Here is a 9,476-nt window from a genome sequence, read left to right on the forward strand (position 1 = left end):
TTTACCTTTATTTAACTAGGCAAGTCAGTTAAGAACATATTCTTATTTTCAATGACGGCCTAGGAACAGTGGGTTAACTGCCTTGTTCAGGGCAGAACGACAGATTTTTACCTTGTCCGCTCGGGGATTTGATCTTGCAACTTTTCGGTTATTAGTCCAACGCTCTAACCACTAGGGAAAATACAATTCAAAATTGGTAATACATACAATACAGTATTAATTATAAAATGGCTAATCTCAATAAACATAGTTTGACCATTTTCCTCTTACTGAAACGACCAATAGAAAAAGTATATTTCTACATAATGGTGCATAAACCTAGGACTACTCATTGGAATTTTCCGCATAAACAAATACAAAATGTATGTTAAATCTACAGTGTCTATAAAAATACAGAACGTATTAAAAGTAACGCAACAATGTACCTCTTCGTTCTGGTAGGCTGTGACGGCTATGAACTGCGTCTCCGGGAAGGAGTGGCTCGTTGTCACGGTTGATTGAATGATCAGACCAACGCGCAGCATGGTTGTGGTTCCACATATTTATTAAACGTGAAACTGAATACAATACACTTAAATACTTGAAAAACAACAAACTGTGATGCAGAGAGGAAAACACACTACTCAAAAGATAATCACCCACAAAACAGGAAGCGAAAAACCCCTACTTAAATATGATCTCTAATCAGAGGCAACGAGGATCAGCTGCCTCAAATTAGAGATCAACCCAAACAATCCCAACATAGAAATAGAAAAACTAGAACTAAACATAGAAATATAAAACATGGAACAAACACCCCCTGCCACGTCCTGACCTACTCTACCATAGAAAATAACAACTTACTATGGTCAGGACGTGACACTCGTGATCATCTTCTGAGGCCCTCCGAAGCCCGCGATATGGATACGTGGCTCATATTTATGCAATGAGTTCAATATGATCTAAAAAATATATATATATACCAAAAATAAAGCAAAAGTTCAATAATAGGCTTTCGGTTTCAGTTGAAAATCGACGTACCTTTTATTTAAATCGAAAATTGTGATTGATGGTGTTTACACGTAGGATAAGCTCCATTACTTTACATTTTCCTATCTAAATGGTTATCAAAATCATTGAAAAATTATAGCACTCAAAAGCCTATACATTTTAATTGATAAGACTGTTATCACCCTAACCTGGCCTCCTCCATTAAGTTTGTTGGTGAGTTTGACTTTACTGAATGAGACCCAATCTTTCATCCAGCACGCTCCGGGTGGATGTATACGCAGCTCGGGACTTGAGGCTCGGGCTTGCCCCCAGGAACCCACTCCCCGTTAATGTATTTCCACCAGTGGTTGTCCGCAGCCACGAAGTCCAGCAGGAACGAGTACATGGCGTTCGGATCCAGCCCAGAAACATCCACTTTCAGCACCGGGAACATGCGCCTTTGAAACAAAGGAAGATAGAATAGAAGGTGTTCTTATTTCATCCATTCTAGTAATACAGTATATATAATCTATTTTAGGATATTGGGCATTGATGACGCTGATGTCAAGTGAACACCTGGTTTAATGTATAGACCATGTGAATATTAATAAGCGTAAGTGTTACGTAAGGTTTAGACCTTACAGAAAAACTCTAAATATATGGCATGAATGAAGGTGTGCAATCTTTTTTCATTTAATTACTGTGATATCATAGCAATGTTTTGATCACACGTTCAACACTATACATTTGTTATATAGGCCTACCTGCTTTCTTCTATTTATAAATGAACAAGACATACGAATTTAAAAGACCGTTCTAAAGAATAGGCTATTTAGTTTCATTTGGCACATGAATTCTATCAGGTAGCCGAAACATAAATAATTTAAATGTTATTTTAATTTGACCTTCATTTAACTAGGCAAGTCAGTTAAGAACAAATTATTTTTACAATGAAAATATAGGACAAAACACACATCATGACAAGAGAGACACCACAACACTACATAAAGAGAGACCTGAGACAACAACAAAGCATGGCAGCAAAACAACATGACAACATGATAATAGGCTTAAAGTAACCAAAAATCATACAATGTAGAATATATATATATTCTACATTGTATGAGCCTCACACAGTACATATACAGTACAAGTCAAAAGTTTGGACACCTACTCATTTAAGTTTTTTTGTTTTTAAAACTATTTTCTTTAAAACTCATCAAAAATATGAACTAACACATATGGAATCATATAATAAACAAAAAATTGTTAAATAAATCAAAATGTATTTTATATTTGAGATTCTTCAAAGTAGCCACCCTTTGCCTTGGTGACAGCTTTGCACACTCTTGGCATTCTTGGAATTCTCTCAAATTTGGACTCATCAGACCAAAAGACAGATTTCCACCGGCCTAATGTCCATTGCTCGTGTTTCTTGGCCCAAGTAAGTCTCTTCTTCTTATTGGTGTCCTTTAGTAGTGGTTTTATTTGCAGCAATTTGACCATGACGGCCTGATTCACGCCGTCTCCTCTGAACAGTTGTCGTTGATGTGTCTATTACTTGAACTCTGAAGCATTTATTTGGGCTGCAATTTCTGAGGCTGGTAACTCTAATGAACTTATCCTCTGCAGCAGAGGTAACTCTGTCTTCCTTTCCTGTGGTGGTCTTCATGAGAGCCAGTTTCATCATAGAGCTTGATGGTTTTTGCGACTGCACTTGAAGAAACTTTCAAAGTTCTTGAAATTTTCCGGATTGACTGACTTTAATGCCTTAAAAGCAATGAGGGACTATCGTTTCTCTTTGCTTATTTGAGCTGTTCTTGCCATTATATAGACTTGGTCTTTTACCAAATAGGGATATCTTCTGTATAACAACCCTACCTTGTCACAACACAACTGATTGGCTCAAACACATTAAGAAGAAAGAAATTCCACAAATGAACTTTTATCAAGGCACACCTGTTAATTGAAATGCATTCCAGGTGACTACTTCATGAAGCTGGTTGAGAAAATGCCAAGAGTGTGCAGAGCTGTCATCAAGACAAAGGGTGGCTACTTTAAATAATCTAAAATATATTTTCATTTGTTAAACACTTTTTTTGGTTACTACATGATTCCATATATGTTATTTAATCATTTTGATGTCTTCAATATATATATATATATATATATATATATATATATATATATATATATATATATATATATATGCCATACAAAACATGTCAATGGAATGGATTACCTGCCACTTTGGGTTACTATCATTTCATTTGTGAGTTCCGTGAACTTCTGCCACTGTTCGTTCTCATCCAAGTCGACTTTGAGTTGTCTCTCCTTGGGATCGCCCTTTTCGCTTCCCGCCTGTAGCTCGTTCTCCACGGCAGTGAGAAGGTGGTCCACCCCGTACTGTGTCGTCTTCCCCGGGCCGCCCCGCCCCGCCACCTATGGACATTCTATCCAACAGCTCCACGGTTGAAAAATAACGTATTACGCGGCTACGCCTTTCGATGCAAAAATAAAAAGTTGATTTTGGGCCGCTTTTATGCTCCCAAATACGCTATCTGTCCCCTCATATGTCCCCTTGGATAGATCCAATCTTCTCCACTAGATTGCAAGTTTCCAAATATATAGCCTACTCCTAAATCACAGTCCGTCGCCGGATAGTTCTTTGGATGATCGCTGGTTGGCTGTTCTTAGCTTTGATGTATTCCGTCTGGTCAGCCATTGGTTGTGTGCGGCCATATGAGTAGGACTAGGAAGGTTGGGTAATGTGTCTGAAATCGATTGCTCACCATGCTTTATTACTTCAATCTGTCAATATTTACACATACACTAGCCCATATCAAACACACCTGCAGAAAGAAACCGAGATTCTAACTTTAAGGTATAGTTTGACTAAGCTCTATACTGAAGACTGTATGTTCTGATGGGTAGGACTCAGCTCTATAGGCTAATGCATACAATAATTTATTTCTGATGCTCAAGCTCTAATCAGATAGACAGAAGATATTTTAATTATATTTGTTAAAAAAAAAACTTTCTCTGCAAAATACATGCTTGGAAGTTTTCCTCCAATAAAGCACTTTATATTTTACCACATTATTTAAAACAGTTTGCTGCTTTTCCTCATCAATAATAATCCTGACTGAAATAATTTGCAAACCATTTCCCACGAAGACCATGATTAAAGGTGAGGCCTATTAAATATGTTAGTAGAGTCCTGGGATGTAGTCAGGTAGGTGACAAAACACAGGAAATGCAGTTCAGGCCATAACGCATACCATTAGCCATAGCAACAGGTCTGTCAAACACCTTTTAGCAAGTTTTTTTATTAGGTTAAATCATTCACAATCAGAATCAATCAAGTGAGTAGAAAGTGTCATTCTAAATACACATTGGTTAAATTTCTCTTAAAAATAATTGGTAGCTAAAGAATTGCTTTTCTATTCATTATTTGCCTTTAGTTCTTTACTCATATTGTTGATGATACATTCTATAAGTAAAATACATACTGCTAATAGTACATTTTATTTGTAAAAACAACTATATCGTTTTGTTGTTGTTGTTGTTATAGTCAAAGAGAAACAAAATAGGAATCCAGATTAGTAGGCTATACTCTGTTCACACTCAAAGTGAACTGGTCTCTAAGTGAACTGGTCTCAAAGTGAACTGGTCTCTAAGTGAACTGGTCTCTCAGTGAATTGGTCTCTCGGTGAACTGGTCTCTCGGTGAACTGGTCTCTCAGTGAACTGGTCTCTAAGTGAACTGGTCTCTCAGTGAACTGGTCTCTCAGTGAACTGGTCTCAAACTGAACTGGTCTCAAACTGAACTGGTCTCAAAGTGAACTGGTCTCAAAGTGAACTGGTCTCAAAGTGAACTGGTCTCTCAGTGAACTGGTCTCAAAGTGAACTGGTCTCTCAGTGAACGGGTCTCTCAGTGAACTGGTCTCAAAGTGAACTGGTCTCTCAGTGAACTGGTTTCTCAGTGAACGGGTCTCTCAGTGAACGGTCTCAAAGTGAACTGGTCTCAAAGTGAACTGGTCTCAAAATAATACATCATCTCATAATCCTTTTATCTTATTCATGTTATTGGTGATTGGTGATTGGTGATTGTTGTAGCCTAGTGGCCTTCACGTCAAAAGAAGATACCCAATAGGCTGTCTCCTCGTCATAATTCCTCCAAAGCTTATATCCACAACCTATCACCTAAACAACAGAAATAGAACATGCATTGGTTATGTTTTACGATGCATTATAACCTGCAAGCTTTAAGGGTTAAAGTTACTGATGTGTTAAACTCTGAAACATTCTCCAAACTGCAGTAACTCTGTAGCCTGTCAAGAGAAATCTCTTACCACTGAAGGGTTGCGTTGACACACATCCTCTATGGATAAAGGCTCAGGAGTCTTGCTACATATTTCTGTGTTTCTGAAGAAGAACAACATGACAATAACCATATGAGATAGAATGACAGCTCCCGGCAGATCTGGGACCAGTGATAGATTAGTGGAGGTAGGCTAAACTACCTACCCAGCAGAGGGTGTGGTCCTCAGCCCAAGCCCTTCCAGGCCCAGGCTAGGGACCTCTGAATCCTCTGGGTTGATCCTATCCCATTCCTGGTAGGACAGAGGAGGAGGAGGGAGAGGAAGGAGAGGAGGAAGGTTCCCAGCACACCTCTTCTTCTCTTCGTTAGAGTGAACACTCGGAAATACATACTGCGTCTATGGTAGGATGCCAAGGAGAAATTAAATTAAAAGTTTCAAAGATTAATTTCTGATGATTGCTGAAGTCAATGGTGAAGTCTATTATATTTTTATTTAGTTCATTAATAAATGTAATATGATACAAAATATAAAAATGCTGTTCATTCGCAGAAATGCTCAAATCATATGACTATAAAGTAATATTACAACTGTTTCCCCAAATAGCAGTTTCTATGGCAGCTTACACATCAGGAACACAAATTGGAAATTGCCGATATAACATAAATGTGTGATATTCTGTCCTCCATAACGGAGGAGGTCTCTTGGATGCGTTGTGGAGAGGGATTGTGTTACCATATCTTGGACTGGGGTCTGAGGCAACACACAATGTATTGGATATATACATTGTACAAGCAAACAAATCAGAAAATGGTGTTAGATTAAAAAAAAATGAATAGAAATCATTTTTTTATTCTCTCTGTTTTGTTCATGTACTTTAAGCATGAAACAAACTCTCAAATAAAGAAACTGTCTCTTTGTTTTTAAATCAGGAATATGCAACTTTTCAGGGAAGTTAGAAACCAATACACACAGGCAGTTAGAAACGCCAAGGCTAGCTTTTTCAAACAGAAATTTGCTTCCTGCAACTCAAACTCTAAAAAGTTCTGGGACATTGTAAAGTCCATGGAGAATAAGAACACCTCCTCCCAACTGCCCACTGCACTGAGGATAGGAAACTCTGTCACCACCGATAAGCCCACTATAATTGAGAATTTCAATAAGCATTTTTCTACGGCTGGCCATGCTTTCCACCTAACTACCCCTACTGCATTCAACAGCATTGCACCCCCCACAGCTACTCGCCCAAGCCTCCCCCATTTCTCCTTCTCCCAAATCCAGTCAGCTGATGTTCTGAAAGAGCTGCAAAATCTGGACCCCTACAAATCAGCTGGGCTTGACAATCTGGACCCTTTCTTTCTAAAATGATCTGCCGAAATTATTGCAACCCCTATTACTAGCCTGTTCAACCTCTCTTTCGTGATGTCTGAGATTCCCATAGATTGGAAAGCAGCTGCTGTCATCCCCCTCTTCAAAGGAGGTGACACTCTTGACCCAAATTGCTACAGACCAATATCCATCCTACCCTGCCTTTCTAAGGTCTTCGAAAGCCAAGTCAACAAACAGATTACCGACCATTTCGAATCCCACCGCACCCTCTCCGCTATGCAATCTGGTTTCAGAGCTGGTCATGGGTGCACCTCAGCCACGCTCAAGGTCCTAAACGACATCGTAACCGCCATCGATAAGAAACAAAACTGTGCTGCCGTATTCATTGACCTGGCCAAAGCTTTTGACTCTGTTAATCACCACATCCTCATCAGCAGACTCAGTAGCCTTGGTTTCTCAAATGATTGCGTCGCCTGGTTCACCAACTACTTCTCTGATAGAGTTCAGTGTGTCAAATCGGAGGGCCTGCTGTCCGGACCTCTGGCAGTCTCTATGGGGGTACCACAGGGTTCAATTCTTGGGCCAACTCTTTTCTCTGTATACATCAATGATGTTGCTCTTGCTGCTGGTGAATCTCTGATCCACCTCTACGCAGACGACACCATTCTGTATACTTCTGGCCCTTCTTTGGACACTGTGTTAACAACCCTCCAGACGAGCTTCAATGCCATACAACTCTCCTTCCGTGGTCTCCAACTGCTCCTAAATACAAGTAAAACTAAATGCATGCTCTTCAACCGATCGCTGCCTGCACCTGCCCGCCTGTCCAGCATCACTTCTCTGGACGGTTCTGACTTAGAATTTGTGGACAACTACAAATACCTAGGTGTCTGGTTAGACTGTAAACTCTCCTTCCAGACTCACATCAATCATCTCCAATCCAAAGTTAAATCTAGAATTGGCTTCCTATTTCGCAAGAAAGCATCCTTCACTTATGCTGCCAAACATACCCTCGTAAAACTTACCATCCTACCAATCCTCGACTTCGGCGATGTCATTTACAAAATAGCCTCCAATACCCTACTCAACTGGATGCAGTCTATCACAGTGCCATCCGTTTTGTCACCAAAGCGCCATATACTACCCACCACTGCGACCTGTACACTCTCGTTGGCTGGCCTTCGCTTCATAATCGTCGCCAAACACATTGGCTCCAGGTCATCTACAAGACCCTGCTAGGTAAAGTCCCCCCTTATCTCCGCTCACTGGTCACCATAGCAGCACCCACCTGTAGCACGCGCTCCAGCAGGTATATCTCTCTGGTCACCCCTAAAGCCAACTCCTCCTTTGGTCGTCTCTCCTTCCAGTTCTCTGCTGCCAATGACTGGAACGAACTACAAAAATCTCTGAAACTGGAAACACTTATCTCCCTCACTAGCTTTAAGCACGAGTTATCAGAGCAGCTCCCAGATCACTGCACCTGTACATAGCCCATCTATAATTTAGCCCAAACTACTACCTCTTCCCCTACTGTATTTATTTATTTTCTTTATTATTTTGCTCCTTTGCACCATATTATTTATATTATAACTTGGAACTTTCTTCAAATTACAAATCTACCATTCCAGTGTTTTACTTGCTATACTTTATTTACTTTGCCACCATGGCCTTTTTTGCCTTTACCTCCCTTATCTCACATAATTTGCTCACATTGTATATAGTCTTGTTTTTTTCTACTATATCATTGATTGTATGTTGTTGTACTCCATGTGTAACTCTGTGTTTTTGTATGTTGTCGAACTGCTTTGCTTTATCTTGGCCAGGTCGCAATTGTAAATGAGAACTTGTTCTCAACTTGCCTACCTGGTTAAATAAAGGTAAAATAAATAAATAAATAAATAAAATGCAGTGGTTGTCGTAGGTAGGACTTGTAATCTTATTGTCTATTGTAAATCACCACACCTGTTCCCACTCCACTAATTGTAAATCACCACACCTGTTCCCACTCCACTAATTGTAAATCACCACACCTGTTCCCACTCCACTAATTGTAAATCACCACACCTGTTCCCACTCCACTAATTGTAAATCACCATACCTGTTCCGACTCCACTAATTGTAAATCACCACACCTGTTCCCACTCCACTAATTGTCAATCACCACACCTGTTCCCACTCCACTAATTGTAAATCACCACACCTGTTCCCACTCCACTAATTGTCAATCACCACACCTGTTCCCACTCAACTAATTGTATATCACCACACCTGTTCCCACTCCACTAATTGTAAATCACCACACATGTTCCCACTCCACTAATTGTAAATCACCACACCTGTTCCCACTCCACTAATTGTAAATCACCACACCTGTTCCCACTCCACTAATTGTAAATCACCACACATGTTCCCACTCCACTAATTGTCAATCACCACACCTGTTCCCACTCCACTAATTGTATATCACCATACCTTTTCCCACTCCACTAATTGTATATCACCACACCTGTTCCCACTCCACTAATTGTCAATCACCACACCTGTTCCCACTCCAATAATTGTCAATTACCACACCTGTTCCCACATTCCCTAATTGTAAATCACCACACCTGTTCCCACTCCACTAATTGTAAATCACCATACCTGTTCCCACTCCACTAATTGTATATCACCACACCTGTTCCCACTCCACTAATTGTAAATCTCCACACCTGTTCCCACTCCACTAATTGTAAATCACCACACATGTTCCCACTCCACTAATTGTCAATCACCACACCTGTTCCCACTCCACTAATTATATATCACCACACCTGTTCCCACTCCACTAATTGTATATCACCACACCTGTTCCCAC

At 40.0% G+C, this 9,476-nt stretch overlaps 1 long non-coding RNA gene across 1 annotated transcript; it reads right to left on the reverse strand.

The window, feature by feature from the left end:
* Window positions 1-4,394: 4,394 nt before the first annotated feature.
* On the reverse strand, window positions 4,395-5,702 carry LOC106597032 (uncharacterized). Its single transcript, XR_001326825.2, has 3 exons — window positions 5,499-5,702; window positions 5,324-5,396; window positions 4,395-5,174 (listed from the first exon to the last, which is right to left on the reverse strand). It is a non-coding gene; the product is annotated as an uncharacterized lncRNA (long non-coding RNA).
* Between the last annotated feature and the right edge of the window lie 3,774 nt (window positions 5,703-9,476).

This window comes from Salmo salar, chromosome ssa19 (genome assembly GCF_905237065.1).
Source record: "Salmo salar chromosome ssa19, Ssal_v3.1, whole genome shotgun sequence".
Classification (NCBI taxonomy): Eukaryota; Metazoa; Chordata; class Actinopteri; order Salmoniformes; family Salmonidae; genus Salmo; species Salmo salar.